Consider the following 12,484-nt stretch of genomic DNA (forward strand, 5'->3'; position numbering starts at 1 on the left):
GAGGGCAACGTGGTCGTGCACATGAGCCCTAGTCTGAACATTGTTGACATTTCTTCCAAGTAACATGGTTCCTTGATCTCCTCATCCAATGCATCAGCAACAGAGTTTCCTTCTCCGCGCGTGGTGTCGCCAAGCCCATTATGAAAGGCTTATATGCTCATCTCCGTCATTGGCTTCTCTTCCTGTTGTCAATTCCAAAAGCACAACTCCAAAGCTGTAAAGGTCGATCTTCTCATTCACTTTCGTCGTATAAGCATACTCTGTAATAAAGATGCAATATATTTTAGCACCCCATTAACCGAATTCTGATTCAAGAGTAAGTGAAAAAGGAAGAGATGAGTGTCAAGTGTTAGGCAACCAGTACCAACGAAAACTACGATCACAGCAACTCTCCTTGTCGATAACTTGTTGGATTCATTGCTTATGGTGAAACAACTGGGGATGTTTGAAATTGGGTTTCTGGCACAAAGAGTGTTGTTGTTCAGGAAACTGTTTTCAGAGGCCATATTATCAAACTCATTTGGGATTTGCACAGAGAGTTGGTTGGGGGATAAATTGAGAGAAGTAAGCTTCAAATGGCCTAATTCAGGTGGAATTGGACCGGAAAACTGGTTGGAGGACAAGTCTAGTTCAAGAATATCCGGCAATATCAATGCTGGAATTTGTTCCTAGCAAGATTCAGATTGGTTAGGGACTTCCATGACAAAATCTCACGGTGGAAATTCACCAGTCAGTTGATTGCCGTCAAGCAACTGCGTGGTGAGCTTAGGAAGGCCGGTCAACTCCACCGGAATTCCACCGGAAAATTGATTGTTGCTGGCTTTAAAAACAACCAATCTCAACCAAGAAGAAACCCCAACTGGGATTTGACCAGAAAAATTGTTGTTTCTGATCTCCAACCTCGACATGGTCCAAGCTAATTTGCTCGGAAGCTCACCAGAAAATGAGTTGTCACTCAGCATCATCTGGGATAAATTCAATGTAAGTCCAGAGACCCGAAGGAACTCGCCGGAAAAGTTGTTCCTGTAGAGCTGGACCATGCGCAGAGTATCGCAATTTGCAAACGATTTTGGGATTTCACCGGTGAGATTGTTGGAGAAAGCGACCACGCTGGCCAGACCCCCTCCGGCACATAGATTCTCCGGTAATTTTCCGGTGAATTCGTTATCTGAAACCTCGAAAGCTTCAAGATTCGAGTGAAGCCCTAATTCAGGTGGCAAAACTCGACTCAAATTGTTAGAAAAAACCCTAAAATTCTTGAGAATTGGTAGTAGGCCAATGCTTGGTGGAATTTCGGTGATGTTCTTGTCCCGTAGAATTATTCCGGCGATGGTGCCATTGATGCAGATAATGTCGGGCCAGTCACACTGGGAGGATGAGTTGTTCCACGATTGGATCAACGATGTCCCACTGTTGCTTGAGTTTCAGTAGGACTTCCCAGTCGGTGGCCGGAGATTGGGAATTTCCCTGGAAGGGTATGATGAGGAAGAAGAAAAGGAAGGGTGAGGGTATTTTCGACATTTGACTACGTTTCAGTTTTTTCTGCGGGTGGTGTGTTTTGGATTTTTCCCGGGAAATATCGGAGAAACTAACGGTTGTTTTTCAAACTTGGTGAGCTCTGACTTTTCATACTACTGATAGATTAATTTTATAGTGTGTGGGCACAGAGTGCATATAATTACGTAAATGCCACATTATGTGGTCTTAATGTGTGGAGTCAACTTTATAGTTTTGGACACAGAGATTGCACATATGATGTGATTTTAATGTTTAGAGTCAACTTTGGAGTTTCAGGTCCACCACTCGTGTTGCTTGAGGTGGGAGGAAAATAATTTGACCTCAGTGCACGGCTCTGTTTCGTTTGACTGAAAAGTGAAACAAATAGAAAGTTGAAGTGAGAGTGAGGAAAAGTTTTTCTACTGCGTATTTAGAACGAAAATTTTATAAGAAAAGTTGTCAATTAATTCCGTTTAATGGTTTGGCTAAGCACGAAAGTTGTGTGTGTGTGTGTGTGTTTTTTTTTTTTAAGAATAATTTGGTTTAAGTTTTTATGAAAGAACACCTTTCATAAAAATTCTCCTTTTTCTTTTTTTTTTTTCTTTTTTTTTTTTATTCAAAATTTGAAAATACTAGTTGAGGTGTATAGTTGTAATAAGGGTCATTTATCCCACATCGAATTTAGATGGAAAAGTGAATGAGTATAAATGGGTGAGTATGCTGCATTACCCAATAGTTCGAGCTTTTGGATAAATGAGCAAGCGCCTACTTGTTATAGTTGGTATCAAAGCCGATCCAATCCTTGATCCGGTGTCATGTAAGGGCGTTGCGATTTGGGTGGGGGAGAATGTAGCACTACCCAATAATTCGAACTTTTGGATAAATGAACAAGCATCCACTTGTTACAATAGTCAAGTAATACTTTATTTCAAGTTCACATAAGGACAAAAGTGGGATTGAGTTTAAATTTTTGTAGAGTACACATGTGTCCGATAATGAATTGTAAGGTGCATTTAGAAGGCCCAATAATTAAAGTCGCAAATGAATTGAGTTGTGTTAACTCGAACTCAAGTATTAAGCAAATGAGTTAGTAAAGGAGTCGACCCTAAACAATATTTGGCTCAAATTGTGTATGCTCGTGAACATATGCTCGCGTAGGTTCGTATAGGCTCATGAATATAAACATAGAATTGTATAACTTCATGAATATAAGCTCAGACTTGCATAAGCATGCTTAAATTCTTGAATAAGATAAAACGATTTTGAATACAAGCTCAAATCAATCGAGTTCGAACGACTTTTGTAATTAAATAAGTCAAACTCAAGCTTTTCTATATAATAATGAGCTAAGTCCGAGCACATTACGATTCCAAGCCAAACTCAAGCTGAGCTTACAAATGAACGAGCCCAATCCAACTGAGCCCGAATAGACTTAAGCTTGACTCGGTTCATTTATAGCCCCCAACAACACCATTGCTAACACACACCAAAAAATATATAAAAAAAAAAATCTTTTCACTACTTTTATCTAACCAAACAAAGCGATAATAAATTATAAGTATAAGAAGAATGCATATAGATAGAGGCTTTAGAGTAAACTTCGTGTTCTAAGATTGCAATTCTACTATTTTATTTATTTATTTATTTTTTCAAAAAAGTCAAGTAATGAATAAAAATTCACAATATTACCTCTAGCAAAACTAATATACTTAAACTCTCATTTGAAGGAGAGATCATACCATTTGAGTCAATACTCATTGGTGTAATTCTACAAATTTGAAGTAGAGTAAGAATGAGTTATTTCAACGTTGCATGAAACTCGAATAGAAAAATAGAGTGTAGTCAGTTTATAAAAGTGAGATACATTTATTAAAAATATTAAGGGATATGAAGTATTTCAAGATGGATATTTTTTTACTTTTTATTTTTTATGAAGTAATAATTTTATAAATTGAAAATAATAAAAGATCGATTGTTATTAAATTTACCATTTACCAAAAGAAAAAGAAATTTATGTAAAATCATATAATTAAGCTAGATTATTGGATAAAAAAACTTATGGATAAAAGTCGTGATTCAAGTGAGTAAGTCCTGTGTTATTACGACTTTTATCCATAAGTTTTTTAATTCATAAGTCGTGATTCAAGTGGGTAAACACACAAATTATATTAAAGCAAATGAGCACAACCAGCACTTCTTTTATATTTGATATAAATCCGTTGGATATGGCAAAAAGAAACCAAAAAATAAAAAAAGTCAAAAACATGGGACACAGAGATTTAAAATTAGTTTAATGGTCCATTGGAATTGAGGGGACGGGGGAGAAATTGGGAGGAAAACTTTAATCTAAATAAGAAAAGAAAAGAGAAGAAAAAACAAAGCGAGGGGAAGGGAGGGGTTTCTAATCCCTGACAAACTCAAACATAAAATTCTTATAAATAACTTTCGACAACCCAAAACACATTTTTATTGATATAATTGATTTATTAATGTTGAAAAAATTATATAGACACATAAAGAATAAAGCTATCATTTAAAATGAATTAGAGGGGTATTTCAGAAGTTAATAGTCAGATAATTACCAAATTAAAGATGATGGGTAGATAATGTTTGGTCCTAAGTCACACAATCATTCTCAATGGGTGTTGCTCTCACGCTCCGACCGCGCTCCCGCTCTCACGCTTCACGCACGTTCTGATTCAAATTCTCACTATTTATAACTTAATTCTGCCGCTCTCATACTCCCGCTCTCGAATTCGCTCTCGCTCCCGCTCTTGCTTTATGTGACTTAGGTTTGTTCAAGTAATTCACTTCAACTCATCTATTTTTTTTTTTTTTTATAAAAAAAATCAATAAATATAGAATGATGTTAATTTGAACGGACAATACTTAGGTCTACACCATACTGACCATTGATGTGGACCAATAATAAATGGACACATCTTATTTTAATTATCAAATCATAAATGGTAATCAAATTATTATTTTTGATTTGGTAAGTAAGTATCTATCTATCATTTTTAAGTTAGTAATTAAAAATGATATGTTCATTTATTATTGATTTACAGTATATTGAAAACTTAAATATTTTCCCGATGAGTTGAGGTAAATTGACTCAAAGGTAAATTGACTCAACAATCAATTCACTTCAACACTTTGACTTAAGTAACATTACTCTTTTTATGTTTTAAATTGAGAATAATGCAATAGTAACCGAAACCACCAGCCAAAAAGAGTAATCGAAACAGTTCTAACTGTTTGATAATTTATATTTCATTTACTAGCTTGATTGGCGGGCAACACGTTTGGCATTTCAAATGTCAATTCCTAATTTCAAAACCAACAATCTTTTTTCTTTTTCTTTTTCTTTTATTTTCTCTTTTTCTTTTATTATTATTATTATTATTATTATTATTATTATTTTGCAAAAAACCAACAATCTCAAATCACAATATATTCTAATTGGTGTAATTTTTTTTCTTCTTAAAGTACGTGTATCGGCCTCACAATACACGTACCATTCAAGTCAGGAGTGCGATTCGAAAGCGAGACCTCTCGAACTCCTACTAATACCGCAATGCCCCTGAAAACAGTTTAATTGTAATTTGAGTGGTTGCAGTTGGAATTGAAAAATATTGACTCCGTAATGATAACATTTTAGGTTAGTTGAGGTAGAGATTTTTGTAAAACTGATTTTAGTAGATGAGCTGATTATCTCTTATTAAATATTAATAGTCATATAAAAAAAAAATATCTTATGGGTTTAAGTGCATGTATATTTTGATTGATTACTTGAAAAGTATATGGGAATCTAGAAAGAAATGAAGTTTAAAGAACCCTTTGTTTCATATGTTTTATATTTTATTTTTGAATAAAATGAAAAAGGGTAGTTGGTGGTTCAATTTAGGGTGTGGATTATCCACCAGCCTATTCTAAGTGAGCCAATATAGGCTAGGTATAAATCCATCATTTTGAACATCTAATTGGTGGACTAACTAGCTAGATTATTTCTAATGTAATCGAGCATTCTAATAAGAATCATATCATGGCAAGGTATCAAGAAACTTCAATAAATTGTGTGAGTGCGTGTGAAGTTTGAACTCAGAAAGTGAAAGGAGGACTTGGAAGTCATAAAAGCCACCCTGGTTGGTTTTGCCGACAGACAAAGAGTCATTGTTCTTATGCATGTTCTACGAATATATATATATATATACACACACACACACACACACACATAAGACATTGGTCAAGACAGTTGAAATATGAAAAGGACATTTGTTTTTGAACTTTATTGAATTTTCGGGGGCCTTCTAGATTGGCGAAATTAAACCCCAAATTTAAACTTAACGGTCATTAAAACTAGGTGTAAATTGGTAATGAAATTTTAAAAGAAAAAATCCTAGCAAAATGAAAAATAATAAATAATATTCGGTGGGTTGCTGAGAGAATCATTAAGTGATACAATCAATTCTAATAGGTATAAGATATTTTAATGGAGACTTCCCAAACCTATTTAAGTATAAATGCATGTCAGGTTCGTAGTCGCGGTATTGTTTGCAGTGGTGATGTAACAAACTCGGGTAAATATTAGTTTAAACCGACTGAATCGGCCAGTTCATAAAGGTATGTAACGATATCAAATTATTTAAAAAGAATTTCAAACAGAAAAATACATCACGTATCGATGGAAACGACAAACCATGATTGCATGTAACCATTATGATTGAGTCGTTTTGAATTGTCAAGCCTTTTTAGTTGACTTTTTAAAATAAGTGTAGTTATTCAAGTAGAAAAAATAAACCGACTAAACATTGGGGCAAGAAAGTGGTTGATCTAAAAGTATATTCACGTGGGTTTATAGGATGTCAATTATCTCATCATTGCCTATTTTATTTTTATCCGGCATTAATTAGGAGGCTTAAGATATCATTTTGAAAATAGGATAATACTTGCTTATTCACTGGTAAGCAAAAAGTCTATATTTACCGCGTATGTTGCGTATGGCTAAACCAACACATGTATCATTTTGAAAATAGGATAATACTTGCTTATTCACTGGTAAGCAAAAAGTCTATATTTACCGCGTATGTTGCGTATGGCTAAACCAACACATGTACTTACTATTTAAATAAATAAAAAATAAAAGATTTTGCAGAATATCTGGGTTATACCCAATAAAAAATAAGATACAAATTAAGACCATAATTGGATCCTTCCCCTCTCTATGCTTTCACTACCTGCAAATCTCTCTCAAGTTTTCTCCATCGCCATATGGGCTTCAAACAAGATGCGGTGGCCAAAATAGTCGACTGAGGGAATTTAGGAGGTGAAGTGATGCATTGGTTATGTTCTTCAAATGGGCGATCCAACAACTGGAAATCTTGGAAAATTGTTAATTACCACATAATCGTGAAGCATTAGGCAAATTCAGTATATAGTATGATATAAGGATGAAATGAATAGTTATGCACAGAGCTACCAAGTGTCTAAAGCAATCAAATTCTTTAGACAATTGGAGGAGTTTGGGTCGAAATGTGATGCAAAGTCTTTGAATGTTCTTTTACAATGCTTATCAACAATCCCACGTAGGCGCTATAAATTTATTTCTTAATTAAATGAAAGGGAAAATACCTTATTATAACCGTACTATGTACGAGTACAACACCATGGCTAACTCAAAATGTCCATTGACACCTTTATAGGTGTTTATCCCATTATTTTTAGCCTAATGGAAAGGTGATATGTGGCGAGTTCCAATGAACTTACCACACTAGATTGGTGCTTTTATATTCCAAAAGAGGAAGTTATACTGTGGAATTGTTGAAGATTGGCTATATGACATCTGCCAATGAGAAGGAAGTATGTGGCGAGTTCCAATGGAACTTGCTACACTGGATTGCAACTTTGGTAAACTTTCATTGGAGTATTAAAATATGCCTAGAGATAAACACATGAACATCTATTCTAGCATACATAGACATATGGATAGAATGAAATGATCAATTGAAAGTATTAAATTACACAAATCATTGTAGAAACAAAATTCATATATAAATCAAATGTCAAGATAAGAACTACAACACAAATTGATAAGCGCTGAAAAGTGCGTATTTAAACCCCTTAAACTTAGACATTCTAGTACCTTTATCTATCTTACTTTACCGCTTTAGATTGATTTCGTATTATTTCCATTTTCAGGCACTTATCCCGAAAATAAGCTAACTCAGCCAAATAAGAGCAGAAATGAAGCAATTCTGGGATAAATCAAAGAAATGAGCCAAGTGGAAGCAAAAGGAAGAAAAAGGTGGAAATCAACATCTTCGATCAATCTCAAATCAAAGTTCGATCGATCTAAAATGATCGATCTCAGCACTTCAAGATGGATCAGAGCCATGATGATATTTTCAGAGATCCCAAAAGTTCGATCGATCCAACATCATTCTTCGATCGATCGAACTGCTTTGTCCTTATCCAAATGATTGATCTTATCTAGTTGTACCACCCTACCAACCACTTTTGTCTTTTTCCCAAAAATATCTTCAAAATATCTCAGATTTGTCTTTATCCAAAAAGCGCCACCAATGAAGATCGATCCAATCTAAGTTCGATGGATCTCAGCCATGTTCGATCGATCCAAGTCCAAAGTTCGATCGATTGAACTTCCTCCAGTGCGAAAAAGTTAAATTTCCAACTCATTGAAAATTGTCCTTTATCCAATCATTGGGGAATATTGTGTGCACGACCCCAGCTCATTTTGGGTGTCATTTGACCTACCTATATAAGAATAAGGATTACTTTTTAGAGAAAGAGAATATCACACCATACCATATCATATCATCTCTTGGAGAGCAAGCTTAGAGGAGGAGGAGGCTAGAGACACCATTGAAGACTCTTCATCAACCAAGGAGCAAATCTCTACCATGGAGTTAGCCCTTGAGGGTTGGAGAAGCACTACCATGAGTGGCTAGACATCCTCTTGGGGCTAGAGTTAGCCCCAAGCATGCTTTCTACATCTTGATTTTGTGTATTATTGAGGGATTAGTGTTGTAATACATGTTTTGGCACTTTCATATATATATATATATATATATATATATATATATATATATATATCTTGTTTATTCAAAGATTTATGTGGTTTAATGCTTCCAATTAATCATTTTATTCTATCCATAAGTCTATGTATGCTAGAATAGATGTTCATGTGTTTGTCTCTATTTCTTGTGTTATTGATGCATGTCTATGTGTATTAATGTTATAGATCTAGAGATTGTCAAAACATTGTGCCTAAAAGAATGCTCTTGTGATTTTCTAGATGGTCCATGCTCATTTCTTGATGGATTAATTAGCTTAATTAGTTTAATTTCATGTCATTAACTTAATTGTAGTGTAGTGGTAGCATAGTTGTTAGATGGGAGGACAATCCATGCTTGTTGTTTGATGTTCCATACTTTTGAATGCAAGTAGCATATGTCTCTAACCTTGTGGTGTATTTGGCTTGTGAGCTTAATGAAAGGATTAATGACTTGCTAGATATGTTGTGTTTTTCACATGCTATTTAGACAATATATACTTAATTGCTAGATATATTGTGCTTTTCACATGTTGATTAGACAATGTATGCTTAATTGGTCACCCTTGCTAATTGAATCAACCAAACACACACACACTCAATATTGCAACACACATTTCCCTCATTAGTCATTAGTTAAGGGTGTAAAAAAGCATTGCTTGGTGGTGACCTCTAAACCCCAAGATCTCTCTCTCTTACTTACTTCTTATTGCATTCCATTATTTAGTTTAATCAACTAACCAACCATTTGTTTGATCACTCGACCTACTAACCCTAATGGTGATTTCACAAGCTAGTACGACTCCAATCCCTTGGGACGATCCCTACTCACCCTAACTATATTTTTAGTAAAGGTAGTAGTGGCTTCTATAAATGTAAAACTTGGCCCTCGCCTTAATGCACACTCCTATTAAGCTTGATAGTGTAGGATGGCGAAAACACCAGCAGTTTTTGGCGCCGTTGCCGGGGATTAGGCAACATCGTATTTGTGGAATTCATTAGGAATTAGTACTCTTTTGATCATGTCTTTACTTTGTGTTTATTTTTCTTTTGTGTTTATTTTTCTTTTGATTACTTATTATGTTTGTTCATCTTTGACAAGGAGCATTGAGGTAGGAGGCAAGTATAGGAGCATTCAAGCAAAGGAGCTAATCAAGAAACGAAAAATGCTATTAAAAAATTACCAAGCTAAGCTATAAATTTGGAGTTGAAGTGCTATAGGACCTTTGTGAGCTTTTTCTTACTCAATCCCTTAGTTAAATCGTCGGCCCGCGTCGAGGCTTGTTTTTAAATTCTTAGATAAATCGTGAGCCCGAGTGGAGGCTTGTTTCTTGTCATTGCATCATTGTTGTTTCAAACATGGGAGTATGAATTAAGTGTTAGTGGAAGAAGTCTAATTACATTGTTGTGAAGGCATAGTGTTTGTCATTCTTTGTGCTTGTTGTGTTTTGTATTGTGCATGCATGGACGTTGTTCATTAAGACCCACTCTTGTCCCTTTAGATTTGCATCTTGAATCCATCGTTAGAAATCCTAGGGAAAGAGGAAGTTCAAATAGAACCAATCTATCAATGGATGACCATAATGATGATCATATTGAGGACCTTGGTCACATAGACCAATAAGGTATTCTTCATCATAATGTGCACAATGAGAACATACAAGTACCATTAGGCCTGCCTAGGCCATACATTCACCAACCACAACAACAATAAGGCCAAGTTCCATGTGGAATGCCAAGGCCAATGTATGCTCCACAACCTCCCATCATGCAAGGAAATCAAAATCAAGGTGCCCATGTTGCACCTCAAATTGCTAATCCTCCACTTGCTTTAAGAGATCATTATGTGCCTAATGAATATAATGCACCCACATGCATTCAATTGCCACTATTTAGAGCACATCACTATGAAATTAAGCCATAAACCATTTAAATGCTTCCTAACTATCATGGACTTCCAAGTGAAGAACCTTACAAGCATTTGGATGAGTTTCTTGAAGTATGTTCCACCGTAAAATATACGGACATGCTGGAAGAAGTTTTAAGACTCAAACTTTTTCCATTCACCTTAAAAGACAAGACAAAGTATTAGTTTAACAATCTTAGGCCTTTTTCAATCACTTCTTGGGTAGAAATGCAACAAGAGTTCTTGAAGAAGTACTATCCGGTTTCTAAGACCAATGCCATGAGAACCTCAATTCGAGAATTTTCACATGGGAATAGAGAAACGTTTCATGAGGCATGGGAACGCTTTCATGAATTGCTTAGGAAGTGTCCACATCATGACATGCCCAAATGGTAATTAGTTCAAAATTTCTTTGAGAGCTTATCGGACAATTACAAAGGCGTGGTTGATGCTTCCATGGGTGGCTCATACATTGATAGGCATGATGATGACGTGTGTCATCTTTATAAGAGCATGAGTGAAAATTCTTTGCATAGAACATTATCATCCAAGAATGGTAGAAATTCACAAGGTAAGAAGAGTGTTGGCTTACATCAAGTCGACCATTCAAATGAAATAGCCGCCGAAATGAAGTCTTTATCTTAAAGGTTTGATCAATTCTTGATTAACCAAAACTCGACAAACCAAGTATCTTCCTTCCCTAACCATTCTCATCGTGCATCAAATGAAACATATATGACTTGTTCTAGTGTTTTTCATTCTACTTCTCATTGTCTTCACGGACAAGTGCAAAATGAACCTAATGAACAAGTCAATGCAGCTTTTGTGAACCAAGGGAACAATCCTTATGGTACTCATTATAATCCAAGTTGGAGAAATCATCTGAATTTCTCTTGGAAAAACCAAGGAGAGGACTCAAACCCTTCCCAAGGCAGTTTTCAAGGGAAGTACATTCCACCTCCACTTCAAAACCAAGGATCACAAGGTTATAGACCTTATCAATCACAAGGGAATCAATTTGCTAATTCTTATTTTCCCAACCAATCTTATTCCCAAGGAAATACTAGAAATCCCGCCTTTGAAGAAAAAGTTTTGAATGCTTTAGGCACTTTAGAGGCTAACACTCAATTACTTCATTCCCACTCTCAATCCATTGCGAAGCTAGAAACCCAAGTAAGGCAAATAACAAGCACTCTTAATGCAAGAGAGAAGGGAAAGATACCTATTAATGCCCCACCTAAGCAACAATGTGTTGTGGAAACCCATTCCTTATCGGAAGGCCACACCATTGAACATGTTAACGCGGTGACTACCTTGCGGAGTGGTAGGATTGTGGACAATCAAGTTGAAATGTCCAATGAAGAGAGTGAACTGGTGCAACCTCAAGTTGTCACCCATCCCGTTTCACATCCCATTCCTCCTTCATTGCATATACATGATCTTGTGAATGAGGAAACTTCAAAATGTGATTTGAAAAATGATTTGAAGAAAGATTTGCTGAAAAATGAATTTGAAAAGATTTTGTTGAAAAACGATTTGAAAACTTCTTGTGTTGAAGAGACTTTAAAGAAAAATTCTGAAAAAGTGTTTGAACCAAAAGTTCCATTTCCGGATGCCTTAAAAGGATCCATTTCAAAAACAAGCAAAAGGCAAAAACCAATGAAATCATGGAAATGTTTAGGCAAGTAAAAGTCAATCTTCCACTTTTGGATACAATCAAGCAAATTTTGGCTTATGCCAAATTCTTGAAAGACTTATGCACCCAAAAGCAGAAGAACAAGAGCCAAGCACCAAGAAAAGTGGTTTTGACCAAGCAAGTAAGCTCAATTTTGCAACATAACACTTTGCCAAAGTTTAAGGACCCCGGTTCACCTACTACTTCATGCATCATTGGTGATCATATCATTAATCGGGCACTTCTTGACTTAGGAGCAAGTGTTAACCTTCTTCCATACTCGGTTTACGTCAAATTGGGCCTAGATGAATTGAAACCGACGTCGGTAGTTTTA

The 12,484-nt window shown here is 35.5% G+C and overlaps 2 pseudogenes; both read right to left on the minus strand.

Annotated features, from left to right (window-relative positions):
• Positions 1-220: 220 nt before the first annotated feature.
• The window catches only part of LOC132305256 (receptor-like protein 52), a 91,277-nt pseudogene continuing 79,013 nt past the window's right edge, over positions 221-12,484 (minus strand).
• On the minus strand, positions 10,760-10,858 carry LOC132305948 (small nucleolar RNA R71; annotated as a pseudogene).

The sequence above is a fragment of the Cornus florida genome, unplaced genomic scaffold (assembly GCF_030987335.1).
Source record: "Cornus florida cultivar Cherokee Brave unplaced genomic scaffold, ASM3098733v1 CherokeeBrave_3.0.0_Hap2_Chr04, whole genome shotgun sequence".
Classification (NCBI taxonomy): domain Eukaryota; kingdom Viridiplantae; phylum Streptophyta; class Magnoliopsida; order Cornales; family Cornaceae; genus Cornus; species Cornus florida.